The sequence below is a fragment of the Pongo abelii genome, chromosome 6 (genome assembly GCF_028885655.2).
Source record: "Pongo abelii isolate AG06213 chromosome 6, NHGRI_mPonAbe1-v2.0_pri, whole genome shotgun sequence".
Classification (NCBI taxonomy): Eukaryota; Metazoa; Chordata; class Mammalia; order Primates; family Hominidae; genus Pongo; species Pongo abelii.
In genome coordinates, this window is record NC_071991.2 from 105,269,788 (window position 1) to 105,289,751 (window position 19,964).

Sequence of the window (19,964 nt, forward strand, 5' to 3'; positions counted from 1 at the left end):
CATTTTAAGTGGAAGGCAAGCCTACAAAATTGAGAAGAAAGTGCAGGCTACTCTGCAGAGGCAGGAACGTCTGAGCGGACTTTCAGACCAGGACATATCTAAAATGACAGAACTTAAAGGGAAGAGTTGTCATTTTTACTTAGAAGCTTTAAAGCTGCAGCATTATCTCAGAGTCTAAGGCACTTAGAGTTCTTTGTAGGACTGGCTTCAAACATTTTATTAACAACATTTATTGGATACCCATGAAGTTTTAGATGCTAGGGGGGATTCAAATATGAATTCAACATAATTCACGCCCTTGAAGTGCTCAAAGCTGGGCTTGGGAGCGGGCAGTGAGCTGTATGAGAATATAACTAAATGCAAAACAATGTGGTAAGTGCTCCACCAGGAGCTGGATCTAGGCCCTATGGGAGCAGAAAGTAAGATGTATCCAATTGTGTTCAAGAGGGAAGAGGAAAGACTCTGTGAGGTGAAACCTGAGCTCTACTTTGCCCTGGAAGAGTAACAATAATACTCCAGGGAGAGAAGAGGGAAGCCATGAGTAAAATCCAAGAGTATAGTGTGTTTCTGGCAAGTGCCCAGAAGGGGATGAAGGATACTAAGTGAGGGTGATGAGACAGAAACGTAAAGTTGGTGCCTGTTGTAAGGGGGTATAAATGCTGTTATTGAGTTTTGTTTTTATGCTAATATCAGATGAGTTTCAAAGTGCTAAGCTGGGTAAGTGAGTTAAAGAACTTCTCTTTCAAAAGGATTATCAAGGGTGCCATCTTCTCATGCACAGAGTGAAATGTGCAGGGAATTTTAGAGGATTCAATTAAATTTAACTCAATCACCTGAAAATCAATTATGTACAGATCGATGGATGCCTGAGACTGGGAGTGGTCAGAGAGGAGATTGATGGCAAATAGTCATGGGGGAGTTTTTCTGAGTACTGTGCTCAGTAGCAGGGATGACAGAAGGCTGCTGGGGCCAAGTTACAATTATTTACAATGACAACAATATACTCAGCCTCCTGCTCCTATCACTACCCCAACCACGAAACCACAAAGCTACCAGAGACTGCCAAATCCCTGGCTGTGGCATCCAGGCGATTGTTAATCATTGTTCTAAAGAATTAAAGTCAATAGTTTTTCCAACCTTGGCATAAAACATAACAGAATATCTCACAACCTTAGTTAGGTAAATTTCTTAGCTATGACACCAAAAGAAAAAAACTGATAAACTTAACATCATCAAAATTAAAAACAGTTGCTCTTCAAAAGAAACCAACAAGAAAATGCAAAGACAAGCCACAGACTATTTACAAATCATACATCTAATAAAGGACCTGTATCTACAACATGTAGAAAAACCCTTACAACTCAAAACTAAGAAGACAAAACAACTCAATAAAAAGATGGACAAAAATTTCATTAGAGATTTCTCCAAAGAAGATATACAAATATCTAACAAGCACAAGAAAAGATGTTCAATATCATTTATCATTAAGGAAATGCAAATTAAAACCACAATGCAATACTACCACACACCCACTTGAATGGCTATATTCAAAAAGACTGATGATGTCCAGTGTTGGTGAGGCTGTGGAGAACCTGAAATCCTCACATATTGCTATGGAAACATAAAAACATATAGCCATTCTGAAAAAACAATTTGCTTTTTTTTTTTGAGACAGGGCTAGCTCTGTTGCCCAGGCTGGAGTGCAATAGTGTGATCTCAGCTAACTGCAACCTCTGTCTCCTGGGCTCAAACCATCCTCCCACCTCAAGCCTCCCAAGTAGCTGGGACCACAGGCATATGTTCTACCATACCCACCTAGTTTTTTTCATTACTTGTAGAGACCAGGTTTCACTATATTACCCAGACTGGTCTCGAATTCCTGAGCTTAAGTAACCACCTACCTGGACTTCCCAAGTGCTTGGATTAAAGGCATGAGCCACCATGCCCAACCTGGCAATTTCTTAAAAGTTAAACACTCACTTACGATACAATCCAGCAATTCTACTCTTTTACCTAAGAGTAATGAAAACATATAACCACACAAAGACTTGTATGCAAATGTACATAGCAGCATTATTTATAATAATGAAAAATTGGAAACAGATCCAATGCCCATTAACTGATGAAAGAATAAGCAAAATGTGGTATATTCATATAATGGAAAAGTATTCAGCAATAACAAAGAATGAACTACTGATATATGCAACAACATGTGGCATGGATGAAACCTCAAAACTATGCTGAGTAAAAGGAGCCAGACACAAAAGACCATCTATGATTCTACTTATATGAAATCTTTAGAAATGCAAAAGTATAGCCAGCATGGTGGTTCACACCTGTAATCCCAGCACCTTGGGAGGCCAAGGCAGGCGGATTACTTGAGATCAGGAGTTTGAGACCAGCCTGGCCAACACGGCAGAACCCAGTCTCTACTAAAAATACAGCCAGGTGTGGTAGTGCACGCCTGTAATCCCAGTTACTCTGGTGGCTAAGGCACAAGAATCACTTGAACCCGGGAGGCAGAGGTTGCAGTGACCCAAGATGACGCCACTGAACTCCAGCCTGGGCGGCAAAGGAAGACTCTGTCAAAAAAAAAAAAAAAAAAAAAAAAAAGAAAAAGAAAAGAAAAAAGGAAGGAAGGAAGGAAGGAAGGAAGGGAGGGAGGGAGGGAGGGAAAGAAGAGGGAAGGGAAGGGAAGGTGAGGGGAGGGGAGGGAAGGGGAGGGAAGGGGAGGGAAGGGAAGGGGAGAAAAGGCAAAACTATAGAATCAGAGAACAGATTAGTGGCTGCTGGGGCCTGGGGTAGGAGAGGAGACCGACTATAAACAGGCAGGAGGGAACTTTGTCAGTCGACAGTCGTGTTCTGTAGCTAGACTGGGATGAAATTTGCTGTTAAAAATGCACTAAAACTCACCAAACTACACTTAAGATGGGTAGATTTTGTGGTATATAAATTATACTTCAAAAAACTATAAATAAGAAAGTTAACTGGAACATCCTGTACTTTCCAAATCAAGACACCTTTCAGAGGATACACTCATAGCCTTTGCTCCGGGTAAGTACTTTCAAATATAATACTCTAGTCCCAGTATAAATTCAATATACCTGTCTCTAAACACAGAATATTAAGCTGAGAGAAATGGCAGATATATTAGCATATGAATCTAAATGTATTATTGAAAGAGTGGTTTTAAGAGAAGTGTAGACAGCAGCCTACTCTAATGAAAATAAATAATGTCAATGAAAATAAGCTACATTTGTCATTTTCATGAAAAAATTATTTCTATCATCATCTGCAAATCAATTTCCTTAATAAGGGTTTGTGACAATTTTCAGGATTTCTTGAAATGATTTTTATGATATATTAAGACTAATTTCTACATAATCTTGACTTCAAATCAAAATTGCTTTTAACTTCACATTCACAGGTATGTGAGCTATTAAACCTAAGTCAGGCAGAGAGGATCAGTTTCATCAAGCGTCTCAGATGAGAGCGTTCACACCCTTCTCTTCTTCACGTGCCACACTGCCTCCTCTTTGTCTCCACTTCACCTGGCATGCTGAGGATTATGAACACTTTTCAAAGTCAATGCTACTGATTTCTATCTTCCTAAGCAAAAATAAGCCACCAAAAGTAGAGATTTATAAAAGAAAACAAGCTCAGACTCAGTTTCTGAGAAGTCCATTTCCTCACACAGAGAAGGAGTCTGGGTCTCTGCCTGTTGGAGGAGGTGGTTGTCTGTGTGCTGTGATGGAAATTCTGCCAGTTTCCTTCAGCAATTAACACCCGCAGCTTCAGGGCCGAAACATGCTCCAGGTTGTCCTTTGGCTGAAAGCCTGCTAAAATGGCAATAATTCCCTCTGACCACAACAGCCTTGCGTGTGGTGCTTTCTCTTAATTATTCCTCCTGCCCCTGGTCCTTCAGCTCCACATTATTCCCACTCTCCAAAAATTCTATTCTTCATTTCCTTCTCTTTCCAGCTTAGGTCCCATGGGCCACCCTTCATTTTTCTGACCAGCCCTCTCAACTCCTTTTCCTCCTTGTTTTTACACCATACATTCTTGTCTAGGGAAGATCCCAGTTTAGAACAGTTTTGCCTATAAGGACATGAAGCCCAAATTTCCCATGTGACAGACCCACGTGGGGGAAAGTGATAAAGTAAAAAGAGGATAGGCTGTTGAGTCAGAGCCTAGTTTAAATCCTGGTGCTGTCACCTACAAGCAGTGTTGCATTGGTTATGTTCAACAAGCCCTGTGTGCCTTAGTTTCCTCACCTGTAAAATGGGGCTAATTTACCTACCTCCAGGGCTGTTGAGATAAATATGGAATGAGCATAGCGATGTGGCAGGAGCTTAGTGGACCCTTAGTAAATGGTGACAGTTAAAATCACAAGGCCTATCATGACACAGCCTCTGTGTACATTTCTAGCCTTCTCTCTTGTTGTTCACTCTGTCACAAGCCTAACAAATAGGCACTCTGATGTCCATGTTCACTGTTGTTTTCTCGACCCAGTCTGCTTTCTCCACTTTCTACTTGGTTCTTATCCTCCTTGTGGCCTGGATAACGCCTACTTATTCCTGGAGACTCCACTAAAATGTCAACCATTAGAAATGCACTGTCAAAAACAGCAGCCATTAGTCAAATGCGGCTATTTACATTCCAATTAAGATTAATGAATATTAAAAATCCAGTTCCTCAGTCACACTGTCCACAATTTGAGTGCCCAAAAGCCACATGGGGTTGGCTAGTGGCTACTGTGTTGGAACAACACAGAATGGAACATTTTCATCATCACAGAAAGTTCTATTGGACAGAGTTTCTCTAGAGGAAAATGTCTTTGTTAACCCTCTCCTAAAGAACTCATGTGTACTTTTATAAGCATACTCATCACTTCCTAAAATGAGTGTTGATTCTTTTACTCTATAAATTGTGAACTTCTTGAAGTACCACTTAAATCCATACGAATTTGCTAAATGAACTGTTGAATAATTGGTTAACAAGCCTTTTTAAAAATCAAAGTCAAGTAACAACAGGTGCTAGTGAGGCTGTGGAGAAACAGGAATGCTCTGACACTATTAATGGGAATGTAAATTAGTTCAACCATTGTGCAAGACAGTGTGGTGGTTCCTCAAAGACCTAGAACCAGAAATAACATTTGACCCAGCAATCCCATTATTGGGTATATACCCGAAGAAATAGAAATCATTCTATTATAAAGATACATGCATGTGTATGTTCATTACAGCACTATTCACAATAGCAAGGAGATGGAATCAACCCAAATGTCCATCAGTGATAGATCGGATAAAGAAAATGTGGTACATATACACAATGGAATACTATGCAGCCATAAAAAGGAATGAGATAATGTCCTTTGCAGGGACATGGATGGAGCTGGAAGCCATTATCCTCAGTAAACTAATGCAGGAACAGAAAACCAAACACCACATGTTCTCACTTATAAGTGGGAGCTGAACAATGAGAACACAGGGACACAGGGAGGGGAACAACACACACTGGGGCCTGTCGGCGGGTGGAGGGAGAGAGAGCATCAGGATGAATAGCTAATGCATGCAGGGCTTCATACCAAGGTGATGGGTTGATAGGTGCAGCAAACCACCATGGCACACACTTACTTATGTAACAAACCTGCACATCCTGCACATGTACCGCAGAACTTAAAATAAAATTTGAATTTTTAAAAAAGCTTTTTGAAAAATAAACCTCTTAATTGTCTGGAGGCTCAGACAATTTCCATGAGGAAAGAGTGCCTGATATCTTTGCTTTCAGAACCTGGTCCTGAGAGGTTTTGTCTAGTTTTGCTTCCTATTCTGTTTCTCAAACCATTTCTAATCCTTAACCCATTCAGGCAAGCGGAGCCCTCCACCACGTGGCCAGGACTTCCTGACATCCAAGAAAGGGCATTAAACAATATGGCTTCTGAGAAAACATCTAATATCAGATAAGTCATTGAATATAAAAGTTCATCTCTGTACTCACGGTGCCAGAGTCAGTGCCTGGCCCACAGTAAATACCTAATGAATATTTATTGAAAAAAATGAATGGGTTGTTATTTTATCAGGGACTATACTCTTAGGGAGGAATGAGGTACAAGGGGAGAGATGCTGGAAAGGATGGAGAGCCGATATGGAGGAGTACTGAGTTGCCGAGTGTGACTGATTGCTCAATCCACAGACCACACTCCCAAGAAGGTGGATAAATGGCAGCTCAGAACCAGCCCTGCGATGGAGTGGGGAAAGGGAGAAGAACTTACTCCCAGGATGTGCTTGGTCTAAGATTCACCCCCTTGCTCCTCTGGATTGTGCATTCCAGAGCGTGGGCATTAGTGGAGTCTGCAGTGATGTCAACATGGGAGTGTTGGGTGGGAGATGAGAGGGGTACTGGTGTGAAATTGGCTGGGGCCCACACAGAGCTGGAACAAGAGATGGGGAGGCCGAGGCTCTGGAGTGGTGCATAAACAGGTGTTGGGCACAATGTATACAAATTAGCCTTTTAAATTATCTACCATCATGGGCAGGACTTGAGACTGGAGGATAGGCCATTTGGGGAAGGTTTATGATGTGGAGTGTTCTCATATTCAATTCCTGGCAAGGTTCTAGGTACACTGGAAGTATCAATAAAAATCAACTGGTTGACTGCATAGAGGCATCTAAGCAGGCCAGTATGGTACTAGGTACTAGGTACTAGTTTCCTAAAGGGGGACACTGATGGAGGGGAAGTGAATGTGATGACATGAGGAGAAATGGTGGACAGAAAGGGGCTGAAAACAAACTTAATCCACTTTATAATTTTGTCTGGGTCCAAGCTGACTTGGAAATATTCCCTATGTCCTCTCCTTTGTTCTAAAAGCACCCAGCACCCCTTCCAAAGTTTCTTCTTTAATAAGATTTCCTAATCGTTATAAAACCCACTTAAGACCCAGGTAAAGGCTGTGCTCCTAAGGATCAATAAACTCAACTTTCCACTAGATTTTCCTCAAGCCCAAGCACTGCTCTCTTTGTTTTCAGCATATATCACCATCACCTAAGTTAGGTCTGTTGTCCAGTAAGTAGATAGTATAGCTCTCTGTTGCTCCATACATTGTCTACAGCTGACAGGTATCATTTGGAGAACAAAATTAGCAAATGTTATTGCTGTGTCTATTTATATTTTATTAATCAACAGATTTTTAGCAAATTTTGGTTTTATCTCCATGAATCATAGACTTGAAAGGCCAAAGACACTCCAGGGAATTCTTTATTTTAACATCTTCTTTCCAGGCAAAAAGACAGGATATCCCCATTAGAGTAGTTGTATTGGACCCCTCCTGTGCACCACTTCAAAATCCTCTTGGTTATTCCTCTTATTTCAGCCACAGCTGTAGACACCTGTTTTCCTGGAGGTTTTGAGCAGCTTGGCACAGGTGCTCTAGGACAGTGGCCTCACCTTGACCCTCATAGGGATCTCTTGCTTCCTGCCCTAGGCATTTCTAATCTTTGGTTAATAGTTCTAGAAATCTACTCTGCACTCAAGCACAACCCAGCAGTGCAGGGGAGTTAGTCTTGTGAGGGCCAGTCTAGACCAATGAAGATCTGGAGTCAGTGGATAAAAGCACTCCATTTCATCCCCTGGCAGACAGTTCTGAAACACTTCATAAACCCTTTCACCAGTCCACTGGGATCAAACAGCCAATGCAATGACGCAGGCTTGTGTTGGCTCCTCCCCTCACTTTCTTCCACTGCCCCTTTCTGCATTTCTGCTCCTGAGGATCACATTTCCAAACAAGCTACTTACGCACAAGCCTCCCAAATGCTGAGCCAGAGACTAAGGCTTGCGCATAAGTAGTCTCTGGCTCAGCTTTTGGGGGAACCTAGGCTAACACAAGTGGCTGGCAGTCTTAGATTGGGTTTGCAAAATCTCATACCCTGGATTCATGCTCCAAGGATGCATCACCCATGATTGGCCCCTTGATGCACCCACCACCTCCCCTACAGAAGGACTCCTCAACTACAGTGATGTGGTGTGTGTGTGTGTGTGTGTGTGTGTGTGTTTGATGTGTGTATTTTTTCCAAGGCTGAAATAGGAAACAGGAAAGAAAGAGACATTCCCTGAGAACTTTTGTGCCTACCCTTTTTTTGGTTCTCTCACTTGTCTCCTTTATACAAGGTGGACACAGATTTAGAGAGGCCAGATAACTCATCCAAGACCACACAGCAAGAATTAAAACTAGAATTTGAACCCAGTCCTGTGGATTCAAAGTCCATAATCTTTCTACAGCATGAGAACAGCAGACAAGTCCTTATTACTGTAAGTCTTGAGCATCCTTTTACTTCCACATGTACTCCCTGAAGATCTACAGGACAGACTTTATATAAGGCATGACCTGCAGATGTGCAGTTTCACTCTTTTCTGGGGTCATTTCTTCTCAGGTCTCTGCCTTTGGTCCTTCTCCATCTCCTTTGGAAAACAAGGTGCTGAGCTGCTTTCCCTGGCTCATTTTGACTCTCAGTGTAAAAAGTGTTCTGCTTTGCTAGCTAGATTTTCCCCTTTTCTTCCTCCACTGGGTCACGTACTTTCACCAGGAGGCCTTTTGGCTTATCTTTTTATTCCCTTTGCCTCATTAGAAGCATAACTACAGACTCCCTTGGTGCAAATTCCTTCACTCTAGGCAGAAGTGCAGAAGCTACCACGTGGAGAAGCATTTCCCAGACATCTTCAATGTCTCTTCAAGCTTGGCTACCAGCTTGACTTGGGGGAATGCATAGGAAGGAAGGTGAACCTCATAAACCCATGGAGACCACTGACACAACCCTCATCTTCCAAGGTGCTTGGTTAGAGTGAGTGTCTCATCCCTACAGCTCCCACAGGAACCACGTGGATGCCCTGTGGCAGAAAATCCCCAATTTCATCTCAGGCTCTAGATTCCAGGAAGAATAACCAAATCATATTATCTTATCTGTCTGCTTTATTTCACTGCGTTCATGAAGCACCTTCACAGAAAAGAATTTCATTTCTTTCCTTGCCTATTGTTTTTTCTTTTTGTGCAGAAATGAGAACTGATGTTCTTTCTCTCCAAGTGTGGGATGAGAGTAACACTAACTCCAAAGGTTAGAAAGAAAGAAATCCTTGGTGCATGAATGACACAAATAGTCTGGCCTCTTCACTAACAGGTGCAAAGGGCCATAAGAGCCAATTGCAGTGTATTGCCTTAACTCTGAGCTTCCGCATCAGGCAGTGCTGAAACAGGGCCTGCCTGCTTCCTGCCAACACCATCTGGCAGGTGCTGGTGTGGCTCAGCCATGAGCCAGGCTGTATAATTGCCTCAAATCACGGTGGGGTGCTTCTCTGAAACCCTTACCCCTACCATGAGTGCAACTGTCACACAGAAACCACTTAGGAAGCTAGAAGTCATTCATCTGACCCACTCCACCAGAGCCTGGCTCACAGGCTTACGGGATGACTTAATCAGAAAGCTAATTTTCATGTTGGGTGGGTGCCACCAGCAAGGAACACATGTTAGACAGCTGAAAGTGACCTGGGCCAGGCCTCATACCAGTCCAGCAATCTGAAGAGTTCTTGAACTTCATTTACCCTATTATACACTCAAGTCTTCCTGCATTCAGTCTTTCCATATTGCATTGCCTGCTGTTTTTAAAACATACCAGAATATTACTACTATGTTTAACGCTATGTATTTGAAAATATAATATGGCTTAGCATCTTTGTTTCTTTTTTTTTTTGAGACGGAGTCTCACTCTGGCTGGAATGCAGTGGTGCAGTCTTGGCTCACTGCAACCTCTGTCTCACGAGTTCAAGCGATTCTCCTGCCTCAGCCGCGCAAGTAGCTGGTATTACAGGTGCGTGCCACCACACCCAGCTAATTTTTGTATTTTTAGTAGAGATGGGGTTTCACCATGTTGGCCACTTTGGTCTTGAACTCCTGACCTCAAACGATCTGCCCGCTTTGGCCTCCCAAAGCGCTGGGACTACAGGCATTAGCCTCTGCTCCTGGTCTGCATCTTCTTTTCTACTTCCTGTGTAAAGCCCTCTTTTCATTTATCTAGGAAGACATATTTAATGCTGCATTATTTTATTTTTAATTATGCTTATATTCTTTATAAGCTGAGTTACATGTGTTCTTGGCTTAATCAAAAAAGATACTGCACAACTGGGACTACGGGGAAATCACAAGGACCTTAAGGTCATTGGGTCTCACCAACAACACAGATTATTCTTCTACCTTTCCTTAAAATGAGCACTCTGAAAATGGTGCAACAAACTGGAATTTCAGAAACATCTTCATGCTTCATACCAATTGATACAATATTTATCTTAACTGGCATCAATTATTTATACAATATCTATCTTTATTAGTCTCCTAATGGCATCCCATTGCTTCTTGTGGGCCTCTTGGTAGTTAACACTAAAAACAAAGACAATTTCTCTGTTCCTGTAACAAACACATAATAACTCTTTTTCCCTGGGTTGTCCTCTCCTAACCAGAAATCAGAGCCTGTATCCAGTCTCATTAATTGACCTCGTTGAGTTTCTAGGTTTCCAATTCCATGTGTTTTGAGGGAAAGAAAAAGTTATCCTCTTTTTAAGGTATAAGGAAAACACAATAATCTCAATACCTCCTCTTCCCTCCAACAGCAGATGAATAATAGGGGGTCTCCAACTGGACAGGAAATGAATGCTGTCCTCACATTTGTGTAAGAGGAGCCGAGACATCTGGATGTGAAGCCCCATCAAGTGCTCCCAGGGGCAATGGTGGCACCTGTGGAACCTCCAACAGCTCATGGAGCCCCACCTGAAAGATGTTCAGAGCTGAGTGTGTGGGAGCCCTGGCTCATACAGGGCTTTGGGAGACAGAATCACATTTAGAAAGTAAAGCTATGTGACAATACCCAGGGCACATTCCCAGCTGTCCCTGCCTTTATTGTTTGTAGGGACCTGGTGCTTTGCAGTTCTCCTGGATCCTGCATAAACCCTGGAGCTTTGGGATACAGGCTAATGGAATATCCTTGCCCCTGGGGGAGGGCTATACTGGTGTCCTCACCCTTGACTTCATGGTGATGGTGGTTCACCTTGTAGATGGATCCCAAAGTCCCTCTGTGAGACATAGATGATTTCACAGCACAGCTTTGTTGGGGTCTATCCTGATCTGACCCAGTTTCTGTGGGTAGAGTCCTCTATGTCTTTCTCCATCATCTCCTAGGAACCAGTTTCACACCTGACCTCTATTTTATGCTTTCCAAATTATACAGGAAAATTTGGCTTCCTTCTGGAAACTCCTAAAGTGCAAAACACTCATGTTTTTAACTGCTCCCTCCCTATTATAATAGTCAATATATTAAGCACTTACTGTGTGCCAGGCTGTCTGTGCCAAGAAATTTGCAAACATTAGCTTACTTTATCTTTACAGGAGTTCTCTGCTGAGACAGGTATTATTAACATGTAATGGCTTGTTAATATAAAGTTTCACAGATGCTTCCAGAATTCACAAAAACTGCGCACAGTGTCTTTAAGAATTAACTGGCACATTCATACCCTGATGAGAGCATTTTCTTTTAATCATGCCCTTCTTATTTGCCATACCATTTACAACAAAATACACCATGATGTTTAGCTAAATGAAAGGGGAGGAAGAAAACTGGTGAATGAGAAAGCCAGTGTTCATGAAAGTGCTAGAAATATTCAGCAGTTTGAATAGCTCTGAACTGTGTAAATCATTTGAAATATTCCTTCCTCCACCTATGAACTGACTTTTATTATCATAAATTTTTTCTTTTTTCATAGTATTAATGTATTGTATGTGTTTTCAAATATTTTCTCATATATGAAAAGGGCCATTCCACAGTGTTCTTTGTAAGCTTTCCCTCACATCATTGTTTTGGATGAGGCTTTATGCTTCTCAAAGCAGTGAGATAACAGATAACACAGAAGCCATGTGCTGGCACTTCTATTCAGGTTGGCATGGCCTCAACCATTTTGAGTCAAATTTCTGTCTAGTCTAGTAGGACCATTTCCTAAAGTTGTATCCATACTAGGAAGGCAGATATGAAGAAATGCTGCTATCCTACCAATCAGAATAATGTAGGCTTTGGGGTCCTGGGCTGGTAAAGCCTGGGTATGATGGCTAAATTGAGCTGTTCTTACCCGGATCAGGCTTATGGTCATCTGCTCTGTCTCCAAAGGTAATCGGTCACTGCACATGAGGTTTACTACACTGCACATGCGTGTGTGTTCTCTAGGTAAATTTAAATGATGTTTTTTGGGGGGAGTCTGAGCTCAAAGAGATAGAGTTAAAATCAGATCCAGTGTCTTTTCTGTCTCTAGGTGCCCAAAATTGTCATAAAGAGACAATCTCTTACCTTCTGAGAAATATCAATCATTCCCTGTGACTCACACCAGCTTCTATATTTAGAACTGGGTCTCCTGTCATCTGATGCAGGCCACAGATGAACGGGTCTCCTGCCATCTGATCCATGTGCCACACTTCAGGCTATGTTATCCCTAAGCCCACCACAGCCACTTACGATTGAGGACAAAGGAAAAAGAAAGGGCCATTATCTTTATGTGTCTTTTAAAGGACATTCCTGTCAGTAAGTAAAAAGAGTCTAAGATTTTACCCTGCTTACAAGCTAACAAGTTAGCCTATTATAGCTTTATAGAGCAGAGGACAGAAAACTACTGGGTCAAAGACAAAGACTTTATTCCATATAGCAATAGCAGTAGCCAGAGTATCAGTAATTTCTTGAACTGGTTCCTAAAACTCCAATTATTCCAATAGGGTGTTATAAAGAGGGCCACATGACACCCACACACACAGCAGATTGCATTACATGAGAGAAAACTCTCAGCTTAGGGAACCAGAATCTTTTATAATAAGCAGTAAGCATCCCTCTACGCTCTAGAAGGAAACACTTTCTCTGCCACTTAAGGCTACTTATCATACAAATGTTATTTTAAAAAACAGCTCTGGAACAAAGGGCAACCAGTGCCTCTGCTTGCAAGATGTGTGATTAGGACTATAGAGAATTTTCTCCCAAGAATCTTTTGATTTTGCTGTTGCCAGCTGTGGCAAAAAGGCATACTGTGGCTTTATAATATAGCAATTGCTCCCTCAATAGGCAACCACACACTTTCGGTCAGGATTCTTGGGCACCTGGCTTTGGGCCTTGAGAATCCCATGGTTTCCAAAGAGAATGTAAATATAAATAATGATGTTTGATTACACGTGTCCGTATAAAGGTATTCCACTTTGAAAAGTAACTTAGGAAAAAACAAAAACCCCAAAAAAGCCCACTTAAAATTTCACACATTTTTTTTAAAGGGAAATGGTTTTATTCCTTACGCTTTATTTGAATTGGAACACTGCATTTAAATTTTAGCATGTTCATTTTAGCATGTTCAGGTTCTTTAGAAAGGAAAGGTAAGTTTACATACAATCCCAGACAGAATATAAAAAAGACTCATCAAAAGAGAATTCTAATTCCAGTCAAGTGACCCTGTTTCTACAAATTGTTAATTAAAAGCTCAAGGGTAAAATAGGACAAAAAACCCATTTATTCATTTTCAGATAAAGCTCAGTTCTTCCATGGTATAACATTATTTTCCCTAGGGCAGTTATTATATTTATACAAAGAATCTACTTTAGCAAAAATATTACCTGTTTAACTAGAAATCTATACAGATAATTAAATTCCTGCTATCTCACACAGCTGCCTCCAGTCTTATGGAATAAATGAGTGCACATCAGGATTTTTAAACACTGAAGCTTATATTTAGCCATTTTCTTATTAATATCGCGAATAAGTAAAATTCATTTACACGGCATTTCTCCACTTTTAAAGAGCAATGTTTCCTGTTTACTCTGCACTTTTAAAGTGTAAACACAACATTCTTGCCATAAGAGATAAAAAGATTATATTCTCTTCAAAAAAGTGCTTTTATGTGAATAAAAAGGAAGTGTATTCGATTTTGTAGCATTACCACAAACAGAACTTAAAATCACACTAGAAATAAATGCTAACAGAAAGCTGTTGAGTGTCCCTGCAGACAGGAAAAGAAGCAGTGGATGTTCCAAGACTGGGGATCCTGTCAATGGCTGGGTCTGCTTAGTTGTGTGCAGTGCTCTGAAAGGACCACATCAGAAATTCCTTAGTAAATGAGTAAGTGAGAGTCAGAATCTAAAGGCTATGCCTGCCTCGGCAGCACAAAACAGACACCTCAACTGTGCAAAGATAGCTGGCATAATCTCTGTGCAAGAGAAACACATGCCCACAAAGTATTCCATGCTTCTGAAAGTGCCTAAAAGATGTGGGTGATGGTGTCCACAATTCCCCCATCATCTCCTGGCTATTTCAGAGTGAAGAAATGAGTGGGGTCGGTGGGGGAGGGGGGCGGTGGCGGGAAGAGGACATGCAATGAGCAAGTCTTTTGCTTTTAAAATATATCACCACATTCTCTAGAGGATTGTTCTAAAGTGTTAGTGTAAATTTAGTAAAAATGTTGAGGGAAGAAATGCTGATGGCAGCCTGGTGAATTCAGTCATGTGAAATCCAGCTCCTATGAATGGTTCAATACCTGAAACAGTATAGAGGCATCTTCATTACTCTTCTTACATGCACAGCACTTTGTGCCGGGCGCTGCTCTCCTGCTTTACAAACATGAACTTCTTTTAATCCGAATAACAACCTTATCAAGTATTATTATTATCCTCACTTTACCGAAGAGGAAACTGAGGCACAGTATATGCAGGTTGTTCACAGTCATACAATTGATAAGTGGCAGAACCAGGACTTGAGCATGGGAAGTATGGCTTTGGGCTGGGACTACAGGGAGCAAGTGAGGCATTTACCTCAGATGCAAAGGCCAGGGAGGCACCAAAAACTCGAATCATGTCTTAGTGCTGTATTTGAAAAAAAAAAAAAAGAAAAAAGAAACCCAACAGTAATGCAAAATAGCCATTTGAACAAAATAACCAAAGTTTAAATAAAGACAGGATCAGCAATGCTGATTTTTCCCTTTTGTCTCAGGTTTCAATATGACTTGGCAAGATGTTACTTTAGAGTATGTCTTATCTTCTAGGGCATAAAACCTCCTTTTTAAACATCTCTCTTTTCTTCATAGCTCTGATTTCACTTTGTAATTGTACAAATATAGTGAGTTTGTTTGGTGACTGTCTCTTTTCCCTCTAGATGTGAACTTTATGAGACCAGGGGTCTGTCCTGGGTCACCTTTCATCCAAGTCATGCAGAAGGAAGGGTCTCACTGCGAAGGAAAGGACGGGTGATGGAGAAGGGGTCCAGGTGTCATAAGAAGGTAGGGACATGCCCCCTACAGGTTACACACACTCGCATATGATACAATTCTATCCAACTGGAGGAACACACTGAAAAGGTAATGAATACAAAGCTAGATAAAACTGTAATGAGTTATATGCTTGAATAATAAACTCCATTAATCAGTCAGGTAAATAATCAAATGCCTATATGCCCAAATCATAAAATAAATTGGGTTCAAAGCAAGTTAGAATTTCTTTCAAAACTGACAATGGGATACAGATAATATTTCATCCTGTAGCTGTGGGACCTAGCTTTTAACACTTTTAGGAGTAGCAATGAGTAAATGAAATTTTCTAGCCACGTAAAAGGTTTTGGAAGGCTAGAAATCTTAGCAAAGCTTCCTTAGACAGTAACCATACTGTGCCTACAGGCTTATGTAATTTTACAGTGCAAAGAAACATTGGTTCTTTCCTTTGTGTTCATTAGAGTTCAAAATGTTTCAGCAGATATAGCTTCCATTATCTTCACAACCTATCATGAGCTTGGAAAATAACAGCTTTCCCTATTTCATAAATCACTCTTATTCCTATTTTGTAAGGAGTTGTTTGTTTGGTTACTTGAAGGACTATCAAACTGGAAAAGGCAACATGATAAAAGCAATAGTTTGAGACTCAAAAATAATTCGATAGGAAAGCCAATCATTGTTTCTGGTACATCCTTGATTCTGAGTTGGAACTGGGCTTTAGGGTTTGCCACAAGAAAACTACCTAGTGATGCCTTTGCCTGGTCCCTCAGCGAGAGAAAAGACCAAGCACGCCCCTTCCAGGTTCCCTTCATGTGGAGGCTTAATAATAATTAATTCACTTAATAATTCACAGATAGGGAGAGGGTTTCACAGTTAAATCTGAAATTTAAAAGGGCTATTTATGCTGAATTTCTGCTATTGAGACTTTAAATAGCCAGGTTAACATAGTAACAGACTTTTTTTTTTTTTTTTTAAGACGAGCACCTCTGAGCACACAAATAACTATACTAATTCAAGATCAGGAAGTGGTCTACACTTATGTCCATGGCAACAACATTATTCACAAGAACCACAAGGTAGAAACAATCCAAGTGTCCATCAAAGAATGAATGGATAAGCAAACTGTGGTATATGGTTTCCACATACAGTGGAAAATTATTCAGCCTTAAAAAGGAAGAAAATTCTGATATTGAGGACATTATGCCAAGTGAAATAAGCCAGTCAGAGAGGGACAAGTATTGTATGATTCCATTTATATAAGTTACCTAGAATAGTCAAATGCGAGAGACAGAAAGAATCGTGCTTGCCAGGGGCTGGAAGAAAGAATGGAGAGTTCAGAGTTACTATAAATGGGTCTAGAGTTTCAGCTGGGGAAGCGGAAAAGTTCTGTAGATAGATGGTGGTGATGCTGGCACAAGGTGAATATACTTAATGCTACAGAACTATACACTTAAGTGTTCCAGCTCTTTCAGAATTTGTCTAGCAAGTTTTCGGGTTTTCATTAGAAAATCCCCCACACAAAGAAAAATTAAAAATAAATAAAAATGACAGCTATACTTAAAAATGGTTAAAACGATAAATTATGTATATTGTTATGTATATTTTATCACAATAAAGATCAAACAGCTACCAGCAAGAAGTGGACTTTTAAAAATTACTGGTTCCAAATGTAACATAAAATATATACTTAAAGATTTACATCTCCATACTTTCAGTAACAGGCCAATATGCTAGAAAAGAGGCTCTTAAAAGGAAAAAATAGTCTTCTGCTAGGACACGATGGATGATATTCGTTCAAAACACACTCCTACACTGTGCCCACACTTTCTCTTCCATTTAGGAAGGTATATTAAAACCTAACAAAGTGGCCAGGCACGGTGGCTCACGCCTGTAATCCCAGCACTTTGGGAGGCTGACGTGGGCAGATCACTCGAGATCAGGAGTTTGAGACCAGCCTAGCCAACATGGTAAAACCCCATCTCTACTAAAAATACAAAATTAGCCAGGCATGGTGGCACATACCTGTAATCCCTACTACTTGGGAGGCTGAGGCAGGAGAATTGCTTGAACCTGGGAGGCAGAGGTTGCAGTAAGCCAAGATTGTGCCATTGTACTCCAGCCTGGGCGACAACAGTGAGACTCCATGTCACACACACACACACACACACACATACACACAAAAAGAACATAACAAAGTGACAGTGAGATTACCATATGGTAACCTGAAGTTCTTACCCCATTTACTTTTTGATTAAGTAATTTACAAATTCTGGTATTTTATTACTGTTAAAACTTCTTGGGAGACAACTCACACTGATCCTGGCATAACACATGCTGAAAACTGTTGGGCTGAGGTCACACAGAGCACAAACCAGCAAGGAAAATTTAGCATAAACATAAATCACTTCAGAGAGTTCAGCCACTCTAGCTGAACAAATGAAGTGATTGATTTATCCCCTCAAGTAAGACTTATGAGCAAAAAGGGAAAAAGCTAAAAATGTCTTGGTACTAATTTTAACGGTATGTAATGGAAATCTCATTTCCTATTCTAAATCTATAATTTTGATCTTATCAATCATCTCAGAACAGAGTAACATATCTGGATCTAAAATCACTCAAGAACGCATTTATGCCCTCCTGTGAGTATTATTTTCTTGAAGAGTGAATTTCACCACTGTTTTTAAAGTATCACACGGTCTTTTATAAAGTCTAGTAGGAATCAAAGTTATATATTGAGTAGAATTTCTTTATTCATATTCCAATTTTTGTAAAAGATGAGATCCACATTATCTGCCATTAATTTAAGTAAAAACGACAGCAACTATTGGGGAAGTAACTGCTCTTTGCTGAACACACACACTCCTAAAGTAGGGGTTAGTGCCGGCTCACCATCATTTATCCAAAAGCTCTGAAAAATGCAAGTTTTGGTGACAAACCTGACCAGTTGATGTTCTTTATTTATCCCACTAAGTGTAAATGTTTGTACGTTTTACTGAAGAGTTACTAATATGTTTGATCATAGGGTACTGTTCTAGACCCCACTGGGAGTGTTATAAAACATTTATATATATTTATACATATTTTTATATATTTATATACATAGCACCCTATTTTTAGAATTTTGATTTTAGAAAGGTAACATATATATATATCATTTTGATTATATATATTTATATATCATGTTATCTTTCAAAAATAAAAATACTAAAATAATCCAGAATTCTATTTTTTTCTTTTTTTATTATTATTATACTTTAAGTTCTAGGGTACATGTGCACAATGTGCAGGTTTGTTACATAGGTATACATGTGCCATGTTGGTTTGCTGCACCTATCAACTCGTTATTTAAGTAGTTCTCCTAATGCGATCCCTCCCCCAGCCCCCCACCTGCCAACAGGCCCTGGTGTGTGATATTCCCCTCCCTGTGTCCATGTGTTCTCATTGTTCAACTCCCACTTATGAGTGAGAACATGTCATGTTTGGTTTTCTGTCTTTGTGATATTTTTCTGAGAATGATGGTTTCCAGCTTCATCCATGTCCCTACAAAGGACATGAACTCATCCTTTTTTATGGCTGCATAGCATTCCATGGTATACATGTGCCACATTTTCTTTATCCAGTCTACTATTGATGGGCATTTGGGTTGGTTTCAAGTCTATGCTATTGTGAATAGTGCCGCCATAAACAAACGTGTGCATGTGTCTTTATAGTAGCATGATTTATAATCCTTTGGGTATATACCCAGTAATGGGATAGCTGGGTCAAATGGTATTTCTAGTTCTAGATCCTTGAGGAATGGCCACACTGTCTTCCACAATGGTTGAACTAATTTACACTCCCACCAACAGTAAAAGCGTTCCTATTTCTCTACATCTTCTCCAGAATCTGCTGTTTTCTGACTTTTTAATGATCGCCCTTCTAACTGGTGTGAGATGGTATCTCACTGTGGTTTTGCTTTGCATTTCTCTGATGACCAGTGATGATGAGCTTTTTTTCATGTCTGTTGGTTGCATAAATGTCTTCTTTTGAAAAGTGTCCATTCATACCTTTGCCCATTTTTTATGTGGTTGTTTACTTCTTGTAAATTTGTTTAAGATCTTTGTAGATTCTGGATATTAGCCCTTTGTCAGATGAGTAGATTGCAAAAGTTTTCTCCCGTTCTGTAGGTTGCCTGTTCACTCTGATGATAGTTTCTTTTGCTGTGCAGAAGCTCTTTAGTTTAATTAGATCCCATTTGTCTATTTTGGCTTTTGTTGCCATTGCTTTTGGTGTTCTAGTTATGAAGTCTTTGCCCATGCCTATGTCCTAAATGGTATTGCCTAGGTTTTCTTCTAGGGTTTTTATGGTTTTGGGCCTAACATTTAAGTCTTTAATCCATCTTCAGTTAATTTTTGTCTAAGATGTAAGAAAGGGATCTAGTTTAAACTTCTACACATGGCTAGCCAGTTTTCCAAGCACCATTTATTAAATAGGGAATCCTTTCCCCATTGCTTTTGTCAGGTTTGTCAAAGATTAGATGGTAGTAGATGTGTGGTGTTATTTCTGAGGCCTCTGTTCTGTTCCATTGGTCTATATCTCTATTTTGATACCAGTACCATGCTGTTTTGGTTACTGTAGCCTTGTAGTATAGTTTGAAGTCAGGTAGCGTG

General features: G+C 40.3%; 1 protein-coding gene and 1 non-coding gene across 45 annotated transcripts in view; one reads left to right on the plus strand and one right to left on the minus strand.

The window, feature by feature from the left end:
* Window positions 1–19,964, minus strand: part of NRCAM (neuronal cell adhesion molecule) — a 314,284-nt gene that overhangs the window by 111,241 nt on the left and 183,079 nt on the right. The gene's annotated exons all lie outside the window — the stretch shown is intronic.
* LOC112134472 (U7 small nuclear RNA) lies at window positions 16,768–16,829 on the plus strand. The gene has a single exon (XR_002915897.1). It is a non-coding gene; the product is annotated as a U7 small nuclear RNA (small nuclear RNA).